General features: G+C 33.7%; 1 protein-coding gene across 1 annotated transcript in view; it reads right to left on the bottom strand.

The window, feature by feature from the left end:
* Nucleotides 1-11,926, bottom strand: part of LOC136029677 (protein farnesyltransferase subunit beta-like) — a 37,725-nt gene extending 25,799 nt beyond the window's left edge. The window contains exon 1 of the mRNA XM_065708180.1: nucleotides 11,802-11,926. The gene's annotated coding sequence lies outside the window, so the exon portion shown is untranslated. The remainder of the gene's footprint in view (nucleotides 1-11,801) is intronic.
* Between the last annotated feature and the right edge of the window lie 1,449 nt (nucleotides 11,927-13,375).

The following is a 13,375-nucleotide window of genomic DNA, read 5'->3' on the forward strand; positions in this document are numbered from 1 at the left end:
CCAAGCTTACACAGATGGCTCAAGGATAGAAACAAAATGCAGTTGTGCAGTAGTTATAACCTTCCAAAGCCTGTCTCTTTCCTGCCAATTACCCCCCTTAAGCTATTTGCTAAATATTCATTCCCAAAAGCACATATCTACCTTTACATATCTTTTATCTGTCCACTGCTTGAGTATACTTGCCTAGTATTCCGTTTTGGCCTTCTGGTGGATCAGTCCTATAGGCTAAAAATTATCCAGAAGAGAGCCCTGAAAATTATTATGGTCAGGGCAAAGTGTCTTACATTCTCCTCCTCAAAGAATTCCACCATTCAAAATTGGCACCCCAATGTGTTACTATTTGCACTAACTTCAGGAATAATCTGCACCTCAACCAACGTTTTCAATATCTACTTGCACCCCTTATTGCCAACCTAAGCCCTGTTTACCTCAACCAAAAGCACAAAAATTCTGGTTCTAAAAACTATCAATACAACAGTCAAGCATTATAGAAAGAGCTTTGTGGCAGCATTTTGTGGAAAACCCAAATAAATGAGAGTTGTACTCTTATCCTATAATGTATCAGTTTGTCAGTATTTTAACTGACAGGCTGTTCAGGACCATTGTTATATGTTTATGATATACCAACAATGTTATATGTTTCTATAATTTACCTGACAAAAGATTAATTTGGGAGTTTAATGTTGTGAAAGTTTGTCAGTAATTAAAGTATCATTCATTCACAAGTATATCATTTAAACATAAAATCAAAATGGAAGGAAACATGAAAATCTACTGAATAGAAACTTTCTGCATTTTAAAAAGTAAGAATTTTATAATAATAGGGTTTTCTTTTAGTTTGTAAATAGCCTAGGGCTATATCTTGCTTCATTAGGGAGTGGGGATAAGGGAGACATAGTTTGTTATGGTAGCACCCATTATATTTGGAACATTTTGAATAAGAATTCAATGGTACCACTCTTTTGTTATTACACCTACAGTGTTTTCTTTTCAGAAGCAGTGATTACTCAGGGTTGCCCCTATGCCTATATCTAGGCAATAGGAGGAGGGGTGTTACACAATTGTGACAATAGCAATTATCATATTTGGAAAAAAAACGAATGGACAAAAACAGCATATTTCTTTTTTTTTCTATTTTGTCTCTGTATTTTATTAGAACATTTCCCATTTCTTAAATTTTTACATTCAAAATGCACTCTCTACTATTCTAAAAAAAAAAAAAAATACTGGTATAGAAAAATAATAACATTGTTATCCCTTTTAGGAAGAACTACCATGTCTGCTTACAAATCTGTATTAATTAAACTCGATAGCCTATTCTAATACAGGTTAAAGAAAGTGGAGAAAGCATTAAAATATGAACTAAGGAGATGTGAAGTGGAGGCGATGGATAAAATTGCTGAGGATCTGGAAGATGCGGCTAGACGGCATAATAGTAAAATATTATACTGGCATGTTAATAAATTGAAAGGGAGAAGCCAATCCGGACTAGTCCCAGTTAAAGATAGAAATGGGGCCACAATTAGTGATAAGGAAAAAGTTAAAGAAAGATGGGTGGAACATTTTGAGAATGTGTTAAACCGAGATACAGTTGCAGGAAAAGATATAGAAGAAAATGAAAAAGTTTGTGATACCTTGGATGTGAAGGAAGATTTGTTTAGTGAGGAAGAATTAGCGACAGTACTAAAAGGATTAAAAAATAATAAGGCCCCAGGTGCTGATAGTATGATTAATGAGTTCCTTAAATATGGTGGCTCTGAGGTTAGGAATAAGCTACTGAAGATTATGAACATGATTTTTGAAAAAGGGGAAGTACCCAATGATTTTAGGAAAACCTTAATTAAACCACTGTATAAGAAAGGTGACAAGAATGAGTGTCGTAATTATCGAGGCATTAGTCTGGTCTCTGTAGGTAGCAAATTACTGAGTAATATGATACTTTTTAGACTGAGACATGCTGTAGACAAAGTTTTAAGGGAAGAACTATGCGGTTTTAGAAAAGGTAGAGGATGTGTCGACCATGTTTTCACTCTTAGGTTAATAATTGAGAAGTCCCTTCGTTGTCAAACACCTTTGGTCCTTAGTTTTATCGAATATGAGCAAGATTTCTATTCTGTTGATAGAACATCGTTAACAAAGGTCTTAGAAAAATACATTAAAGTGATTTGCACTATGTACGAGAATAATACTGCTGCGGTTAAGGTAGGAAATGAGGTTAGCAACTGGTTTTGTATTAAATCAGGAGTTAATCAGGGTTGTGTTCTTTTATATGGATCATTTTGATGGACTTCGTCTTAAGGAGCACAGGAAAGGCAATTGGAGACCATGGAATCAAATGGGGAGAAAGAACGCTCCTGGACTTAGATTATGCTGATGATTTAAGCATATTAGATGAAAGTGTGAGCAAAATGAATGAATTTTTAGAGGTTTTACGAGTTCAGGGTGCTAAAATAGGCTTGAAAATTAATGTTAAGAAGACTAAGTCAAAAAGGCTAGGAATAAGTGAAGATGAACAGGTGACATTAGGTAACGAAAAGATTGATCAGGTTGGGAGCTTCAGTTACCTTGGTAGTATTATTAGTAAGGATGGTGGGAGCAGTGAAGATGTTAAAAGTAGAATAGCTAAAGCTCAGGGTGTTTTTTCACAGTTAAAAAAAGTTTGGAAGAATAGAAAGATAAGCCTACCAAGATTAGAATATTGGAAGCTACAGTGATGACAGTGGTCAAATATGGCTCTGAAGCATGGGCACTCCAAAAAGCAGATGAAAATTTACTAGATGTTTTCCAGAGAAATTGCCTACGGATTGTTCTGGGTACCCGGCTGACTGACCGTATTTCAAACAGTAGGTTGTACGAAAAGTGTGGTTCAATCCCGCTTTCTGGGGCTATAATGAAAGAAAGGTTGAGATGGCTAGGCCACGTTCTACGGATGAAGGATGACAGATTACCAAAGATTGTCCTTTTTGGCCAACCGTCTGGGGCTACACGGAAAGCAGGTCGTCCTTGTCTGGGTTGGGAGGATGTCATAAATAAAGATTTAAAGGAAATGGGAACTTCCTGGGAGGTTGTAAAGAGGGAGGCTTTAAATAGATTAGGTTGGAGGAGGAGCGTGCGTAGCTGTGTTGGCCTCAGGCGGCTTGGTGCTGCAGTGAGTTATTAGTAGTAGTAGTAGTAGTTAGTTGTTAAGACCAGAGGACCATTTGGAGGAAACCTAACAAATTCTATAAGTATATAGTTGTTGGTCACTTCTGAAGGAAACACATTAAATAAAGAAAAGTTGTGTCATTAAGATTCTTATTTTATGTTCTTCCCAAACATTGTGGTCACTTTTCAGACAATCCCCACACCCCTGATGATCCCAGATATAGCCAAAATAATTGACTTCTCTCTTAAATGAATCTAATGATAAATTACAGGTTCCTTGTTGAAATGGGGTTTCTGCAGTCTAGACTTGATGAAACTTAATTTTGTCTGAATGAGAATAATACAATTGTGAACATAAATTTTCTTTAAAATCATCTTAAACAATAGAACTTGTTTTAGTGTTTTCTTGTAGTTTTTTATATATTTCTAGGGCTATTAGTGGGACCATTGGGGGAAGGGTTTATTGTCAGAAAAGCAACCATGATATCTGGAAAGAGCATCAAAGAAGGAATCTAGTGGTGCTACTTGTATTTATTTAGCATGTTCCCCTCCTAAGTGTCCAGCCACAGTACAAATACCAACAATTCTGAAAATCACTTTAAAACAATCATAAATACTTACTTAGGCTATCTCATAATTAAAGATGCATAGCATTGCTTCATCTTAGCAACAGATAAATATGCAGCCTGCCTTACATGTTAGTACTATATTTTACAATAGCCTAGCAATAAATATTTAGTGATTAGTCACTTTTGAAGTAATCTTGATAAACAAATAAAAGTAGCGCCATTAGATTCCTTACTTTATGCTCTTTCCAAACATCACGGTCATTTTCAAAAAAATACAGCCCCCCTACCCTTAGTGGTCATAGAAATAGCCCTTGGAATACATAAAACACTAAAAGAATAAAATTGTCAATTTATAATATGCAGCACATTTCTATTGTTCAAATTATCATGTTTCCTTCCATTATAATCATTTATTAAATCAATTAAAATGATATTTTATCCATATTTCATTCCAAATCATTAAGGTGAATCTAGATTTTATCTAGTCAAGACTAAAGAAATGGATTTGAACAAAGAACCTATGACAAATGGATGAATTAAATTATTGAAGAAATATAATTTAGGGTTGTGTTTGGGACCAACAGGGGGAAGGATGAATTGTCAAAAAAGCATAAATGATGTTTGCAAATAAAAAATAAGGAATCTAATGGTACTAGTTTTACTTGTTTGTATGCTTTGTTCATAAGTGGCTAACCACTAAATATTCATTCAAACAACAAATACTAATATTTTGAATGGCAATCCCTGCTCAAGCAGCAAAGAAAGGGGTCACTTAGGCATAGTATTATTGTAAAATATAGCTAATGGGAATGTACAAAGTGGGCTATAGGTTATCATCTAGAACATGTATTTTCAATCAGAATAATTCTATTTATATTGGCTAGGTTGTATGGGTGGGTTCTGTCTATATTGGAATGTTCAATGGCTGGGGGGTCTGTGGCTGAGGGAAAACACACTTAGATCAAATTTTCACTTTGATTTGACTTTTTTTCTTATTTTTGAATTCAGAGGCAATAGTACTGTAATCGATTTTACCCCAAGTACCACCAACCCAAGGAGCAGCTCTGGTTGCAGCAATAGGTACAACTAGTAAAGTAAGAGAAATAGAAAACTGTTCTATTTGAGCTTTATTAGTGAAACAAAAGTGTTACTGTGTCATTAGACAAATATGTAAGCAAATTTTACTGCACTAAAAGCACTAGGGCCATGGCAATACAAAACAAACAGGAGATTCTCTTCTGAGTAACTGTCATTACATAAACATAACATAACCATCACATAGTGCAAAGAGAAACACAAATTACTGAAATCTACTTTTGTGCACCATTGCCAGCCTAAAAAACTATCCCAAATTTCTAATACTTGCAAGACATTGATCTTTCATTAAATTCACTAGCCAATTCTCATCAAACTCAGACTTTCTATGTACTTCATCTCTCACCTAACTCAATTCTAAACACTCATACATCACATGACCCACACTTTCATCCATACTTCCACACACTGGGCAAAAGTAAGGACCATCTTGCCCTCTCCTTCTCCCTAAATACTTCATTTTTATGTTGGAATAGATTCAATGAATATTGAAAAATACCTTTTTTATGCCTTCATTTTAAAAAAAAGTAAAATCATTGCCTCCCTTGATTTTTGTGAATTGGTATACCTTGAAACTCTTAAAATTATTATTGGGAGAACCTGCCTAATACACCTTCCTAGCTGAAGAACAGACAACCATTAGAGCTTTGCCTATTACATCTCTCTATTATCTCAATACACAAATAAGCCCTTAAAATTTAACAGGACAGAAAAGCCAGGTGCGACTTAAAATATGTAACTATGACTGACAAAACTCAGATATTGTAATTAGGATAATTTTAAAACATTGAATCATTTTGTTGCAAGAGCAACACTTTGGTTTTGTCCCGTTTTTTTTCCTATGCTGCCGATCTCAGCTTATTCCTGGAAACTGGTAAGGGAATAACCTTAATACTGCAACCTGTGCGGTTTTTATGGAAAGAGTGGACCTCAGGCCAGACTGATGAATATGACATTACATTTTGGAAAGCTCTGCAGAACTCTTACCTGGGGCCAAAAACAATGGTTTTTGCTTGTCCACAAGCCAGAGCCTATGGTGTGCAAAGTGAAGTGGAGTTATATAGCCTATGTCAGAGAGGAGTATCTGAAGTTGTGCAGCCAAGCTTTCGTTTCATCAAACCATGTTTCTGCTTTCAAGTGGAAAGTTCTGTTCTAGCAGGCAAGCAGGCAGGCACTACTTTCAAATTGAAGATGGACTAAAATCTATAAGTGTTAAATATATGCGGTAGTTACCCGGCCCCATAGCCAATATATCTTCTTTGAGTGATAAAAAAAAAATTACAGAAGCAAAACAGCAGCATTTTCCCATGGGTCTGAAAATACTGCCATGATTTTGGCTGGGTTTATCATTTGTTTTTTTTTGGACTTGGGATTGAGGTAGAGAAATGTCATCAGATGTACCTATTAAACTTGAAAAGTTCTGTCATTGATAAAGAAATTGGAGCTTATCCTTTACTCCTTTCTAAGTGGTGATGTTAGAAAGTTGGTCTATGAAAAAAAAAAATCAACTTTTGAACTTAGATAAAAAAAAAAAAATTCGATGGCAATCGATAGCTCTTGATGAGCTGATCAAAGTATATGCTCTCCGTTTTTTCGTACAAAAATTCCTTCATGAGATATACTAGTTTGAAAGTTTCAAGGGGTTGACAACTTCAGTAGTAGGCTACACACTGGTTTGCAAATTTTGCTATTTGGTGTACCCATTATTTGTTCCAGTGTATTTGATAATAAGACTGAGTTGGTTCCAGTGGTAAGACATGTAGGGGACTTGTAAGTAATAACCGTCTGCTAGGCTACAATCATCTTTAGTGAAGAGGGGTTTGTAACATTTGCTAGTTGATGTAGCCTACCCATACTCACTGTAACCTAGTATTAAGTGTTTATCCAACAGGTACAAACAATAACGTAAAACAACAAGGTAGTTTTGTAATAATTAATAGAGTGTCATCTATGGTATTTTGATCCTGAAAAGTTATGGATAGCTTTACAATACCAACTAGATTATATAAGATATTGTTCCAAGTCTTGATCCATCACAATGTCTACAATTGAAAAGGATAAAGTTCAACTGGCTGCAAAATCAATTTAGTCCCTTATTTTGATATTCTTTTGTTATTGTTGTTTTTTTAATGCTGAGGAATAGCCTTTGATCATGTGATTACTGATTGCATTCCTCTTTGAAGATAAAGTTTTAAAAGCTTTGATAGGCTGACAACTTCAGTGTTTAACTGATAGCAAAGAAACAAAACCAAAGTATTGCTCTTGCAACACTTTATTTGGCAAAGCTGGACAAAGGTTGCTGCAACACTTCACATTGCTCAGGCAACATATGTCTAGTTTCTTTTTCTTTTGGGAAGTTTTTTTTTTTGTAATTTGCTCTTTAGCTTGTTTTAGTTCTAGTACTTATCTGTTACCAGTATATACTCATGAATTTGGATGCACAGGTATGGGGTTGAAACAACTGAGATGCTTGGGATAAGATAAGATAATATTTAATTTCGGGGGGGGGGGTAAGTATAGCAGGGTTGCATACAATATGTAAACTAACCAAAATTACAAATAAATATTTAGGAAAATATAGCTACAATGCAGTTTTCCACTAAACCAAAGCTAATTGTCTCTGCATATAAACAGCAATAAACTGGTAAATGTCTGATTTTATAGATCCAAATTCTTGAGTGTATACTGGCTAACAGATAATTACTATGCTTCCTCCTGGGTGCTTGTCCTCTCTATGCTTTCCCCTAGAATAACAGTCTGAACTCATGCTCACCTCCTACCCTTGTGGAAACTACCATTTGTTCAACAAAAATCTAGTTCCACTCTTGTTCAAGGCAGACTTGAACTAATAGTTTTAATCAAGTTCAACAAGAGATGCATTAGAAGAGGACAGAAGCAAAAATACATATAAATTGAAAGAATCAAGTGCAAAAACACAAATTCATATATATATATATATATATATATATATATATATATATATATATATATATATATATATATATATATATATATATATATATATATATATATATATATATATATATATATATTCATATATATATATATATATATATATATATATATATATATATATATATATATATATATATATATATATATATATATATTCATATATATATATATATATATATATATATATATATATACATATATATCTATATATATAAAAATAAGTTGTCTGTGGATGGATGGATGGATGGATCAGGTGACGTCACCTGAAAAAACTGGATCAGGTGACGTCAAAACTGAAAAAACTAAAAAAAGGCAAAAACTACAAAAAAAACTAAAAACTAATAAAAAAAATAAAAAAGCTAAAAAACTAAAAAAACTATAAAGGTAAAAACCAATAAAAACTAAAAAAAAAACTGAAAAAACTAAAAAAAGGCAAAAACTACAAAAAAAAACTAAAAACTAATAAAAAAAGTAAAAAAGCTAAAAAACTAAAAAAACTAAAAAAACTAAAAAAAGGTAAAAAACTAAAAAAAATAAAAAATAAAAAAAAACTAAAAAAAAGGAAAAAACTGAAAAATAAGCTAAAATAAAGGTAAAAACCAATAAAAAACTAAAAAAAAAAAGGAAAAAACTAATAAATGACGACACTCAAAGAGAAAGCGACCAGGACAAAAGGAATGTTCGATTAGCAATCAACAAAGCACCGGGACACAGGGAGTATGAAAAAACTGGATCAGGTGACGTCAAAACTGAAAAAACTAAAAAAAGGCAAAAACTACAAAAAAAACTAAAAACTAATAAAAAAAATAAAAAAGCTAAAAAACTAAAAAAACTAAAAAAAGGCAAAAAAAACTAAAAACTAATAAAAAAGCTAAAAAACTAAAAAAACTAAAAAAAAGGCAAAAACTACAAAAAAACTAAAAACTAATAAAAAAAATAAAAAAGCTAAAAAACTAAAAAAACTAAAAAAACTAAAAAAAGGTAAAAAACTAAAAAAACTAAAAACTAAAAAAAACTAAAAAAGGTAAAAACTAAAAGAACTAAAAAAGAAAAAAATAAATGACGACACTCAAAGAGAAAGCGACCAGGACAAAAGGAATGTTCGATTAGCAATCAACAAAGCACCGGGACACAGGGAGTATAAATGACAACCAGGACACAAGTAAAAAAAAAAATTAACAAAACTAAAAAGAAGGTAAAAACTACAAAAAAACTAAAAAGAAAAAAAAACTAAAAACTAATAAAAAAACTAAAAAATCTAAAAATCTAAATAAACTAAAAAAGAAAAAAAAAGGAAAAAAATAAAGGAGAAAAACAAAACTAAAAAACGAATGTATATACAGACCGGTACACCGGGATACAAATGACGACCGGGACACAGGGAATATAAATGACGACCGGGACACAGGGACACAACTACAAGGGGGACACCGGGGAAACAGGGGGATATAAATGACGACCGGGACAAAAAAACTAAAAAGAAAAAAAAACTAAAAACTAATAAAAAAACTAAAAAATCTAAAAATCTAAATAAGCTAAAAAAGAAAAAAAAAGGAAAAAAATAAAGGAGAAAAACAAAACTAAAAAACGAATGTATATACAGACCGGGACACCGGGATACAAATGACGACCGGGACCCGGGACACAGGGAATATAAATGACGACCGGGACACAGGGACACAACTACAACGGGGACACCGGGGGAAACAGGGGGATGTAAATGACGACCGGGACACCGGGACAGGGAATGGTCGATTAGCAATCACCATCAACAAAGCTCAAGGGCAATCATTAGAATCATGAGGTATAGATCTGAATACAGATTGTTTTCCCATCAACCATTATATGTTGCATGTTCAAGAGTCGGTAAACCTGACAATCTATTTATATGCAAAGACAATGGGACAGCAAAGAATGTTGTATATTCGCAAGTTTTACGTAGTTAAAACCATATATATATATCTATCTATATTCACAGGTGGGACATAGGGACACAACTACAATGGCGCGTAACTATTATGGCGCGTAACGACTTACGCGCGCGGGGGGGCTTGGGGGGGGCGCGAAGCGCCCCCACCAACTAGGTGTTGGGGTGGCGCGAAGCGCCACCCCAACAGCTAGTATATATATATATATATATATATATATATATATATATATATATATATATATATATATATAGATATATATATATATATATATATATATATATATATATATATATATATATATAAATATAAAGGATTTTATCCAGCTTTAATTCTCATGAAAATGGCCTCAAAGTATAGCAGAATTATTTCCAAAATTGTGTAACTAGAATTGAAATATGCAGTCTAAGTAACCTATTTACCATTGTTTTGAACTAGTTTTCAGAATTATTTTAGGGCTTTTTTAAACAGTCCTCTGGTCTTAATGGTCACAAAATAAGGATTAATAGCAGTAAAAGGTGAAGAATACAGTACTGGGTTTTATAGTCTATAGAGGTGGAGCTGATCTCTATTCACAGCCCTTCAGTCAAGAAAGGTTGGGAGCCAGCCGACTTCTGCTTCAACATATGCTTATGGTAAAATTCTAGTTTAGCTACTTCTAGATATCTTGGAAAGGGGTTATGTTAGGAAAATGAAACTTTCAGTAATGTATCTAGGTACAAAAACATACTCTGGGAAGGTATTGGCAAGCTTCCATGTTAACCTTCTTTTGGTTTTTTAGTCTTAGAAATTTCCCTACTTGACAAATCTATACATATTGAAATTTTGACAAAACAACATTTTACATTAATTTTCAGTTATCAGTTTCTTTTTCTCTTGTTTTAGTTCTGAAAAATCCATTCCTGTTAATTGAATGGAATTTTCAGCCATATCAATAGATTTTCTTCAAAATTTAGGAAATGTATTTGTGAATGTTAAGAACTTCACAGATTGGAATTGAGCAAATTTGTGAAGTTAAAAACCATTTTGTTGTTCCTGGTTGTCATTTATATTCCCTGTGTCCTGGTGTCCCAGTCATCATTTGTTTCCTGGTCTGTAATTTCATCAGCTGACAAACATGGCGTCAGTTGACAAACAACTTCATGACAATATACAGCTCAATCCTTATAATGACATCAGTCAACACACAAACATGATGTCAGTCGACAGACAGACAGACAAACAAACAACTTATTTTTATATATATATAAATAATCACTTCTACTGAAAATTTTTGAGTTTGCACTTTTTGAGCTCTTAAAAATGAAAAATTTTCAATTAAAATATGAGTTATCAGTTGTTTTCAACAAAATAATACTAGATTTTCTCAGCACTGTTTTTTTGAGTTGTTTTTGACAAAATGAAACTAGAATTTCTCAGTACAAAAATTATTTATAATAGGGTTATTTTAGGTTACATCAAAAAGTGCTTAAATTGGATATTTGTGGTAAAAGTGATTATTATATTCATAATGAATATAAAAAAAGCATTGAGTGGTATGTTCACTTTATTGGTAAGTCAATTATATAAACTGCAAAAAATTTACCAATTTTGAAAGCCTATCTAAGGTCAGGGTCCTCCAGATGGACAGTGAATGGACTATTTTGTTTTACTTTATTTAAGCAGAAGATCTATTTCGCAAGGTTTATCTTTAATAACACAGATTTTTAAAGCCCATCAAAGATCAGGGCCCTCTAGAGGAAGGAAGAGTGGAGATAGTTACTTCAAAATACCTTTCCTGAACATACTTTAGTTTGTATACCCATCCCTGAAAGTTTCCTTTCCTAACAAAGCCCCTTTCCAAGGTATCAAAAAGAAGCTAAAATAGAATTTTGCACATCCTTCCTGTTTACTTTCCCCACATTTCTCTAGGTACTCGTCTAGAGCTGGGTCAACTCCAGTTGATCTTAAGAGTCATGCCACTCAACCCTGCTCCAATCCAAATAACCAGATTAATGAAGACAATGCTTTTATTTTAAGCAGCTAAGTAGATTTTTCAATTCCATATTGATTAAATGGTGACTATGGTTTATTTTTCGTCTTCACTTACCTAGTAATCTTGGGGCAATTTTTGAAACAAGTGGCCTAGGCTCTGCTCTCGTGTCTAATTTTTAAACTCGTCCGCCTTCATAAGTCAGTGTTGCTTATTGTGCTATGAGCTTGATATACCTTTGAAAAAAGGTACCCAAAAATCTCTTGAAATTCGCCAAAGCCCTCTCCCCTTTAGAACGTCTGCCGACCTTCTTACTGCAGTTTAGGTTTGGTATAATTACTTATTTACTTATTCCTTATTACTTATTACTTATATACTTATAAATTACTTATTCCTTATTCGTGGCACCACCAGTGTTACCATATGTAGCATAATTATGTGGAACGTAGAATAATTAGGAATCAAAAGCATCCAAGCATAATGCTCTTTAAGATAGCATAATTGTAGCATAATCTAAGACAATGTAGAACAACTCATAACGTCACATCAATAAAACGAACACCAAAGATGGTTTATCGAATTTTTCGACCAAAATAAAGTAAAATTTTTGCACAGCGACATACTACGAACCATTTGGTATTTTTTTGTTCTGATCCTGTGGTCTATGGTCAATGGCAAAGAAAAGCGCACGCAAGATATTTAAATTTAAAGAAATGTGGTGATTGGTTGAATTGGATTGATGAAGATGATTGTTTGATGAAATTTTGAGATTTAGAGGGGTTTCATGTTGTTTTTGTTTGTGGTGAACGGTGAAAGAATTTTGCTCTACAATTAGGCCTAGCCCTTTCAACCATAGGCAATGGTTCATGGTTCAAGAACTGGTTGATAGCTACTACACACCGGCTAGACACCAAACTATCGCTGAAATTCCAAAAGATTTTGTAAAAAGCTTATGCTGATCAGATATTGCTTTCTAATCTACCAAAATCTATCACTGGTGGCTAGTTACAGTTAGAGATTCTAGTTTTTGGTAGATACTTCACTAATTGCAAGTCTTTCCCCAAAGACAAAGGCTAGCTCAAAGGATCCTCAGTGGCACTGGGGAAACATCCCTGTTTTGGCAATATCTGGATGACTGTCAGCCAGTTCTTCAAACTTGTGTTACTCTGAGTGAATGGCTATCTGAAATTCTGCAATTTGTCCTCAGAGTGTATGGTCAGCCTGCTGCTGACCAATACCTCGGTAAGGTAAACGTGGAGCCCCAGCACAACATCAACATCACAGGAGATAATAAAGATAAAATTGGAAACCTTTTCATGAGCTGAACATAGTCTCTGGAAACGAACCTATGGTGAGAGCTACATTGCCTTCCATGAAAACACCTCTCTAAGGGAATTCTGTTCAGATGGTAATCTTATTTGTTTTTTCTCCAAACCAGAGGTAGGCTCAGGGTTACTTCTGTGATGATATTGGGGCATTCTGTGTTGGTTCAACACTGCTCACCAGTGCATTGCGAGACTTCTTGATCTGTGGAGTGCTCTTGAACAGTTTTTCGTGCTAGCTTCAGCAGAAGACCGCCAAGTTGCTGCAAACAAAATCTTGTTAGAAATGAAAAACTCGTTCACGACAGCGTATTTGCTTTTTCTTAAGTATGCTCTCAACGATTCCCACTGTTTCAACGCCTTGTTCCA

Source organism: Artemia franciscana, chromosome 7 (genome assembly GCF_032884065.1).
Source record: "Artemia franciscana chromosome 7, ASM3288406v1, whole genome shotgun sequence".
In the NCBI taxonomy this organism is placed as follows: Eukaryota; Metazoa; Arthropoda; class Branchiopoda; order Anostraca; family Artemiidae; genus Artemia; species Artemia franciscana.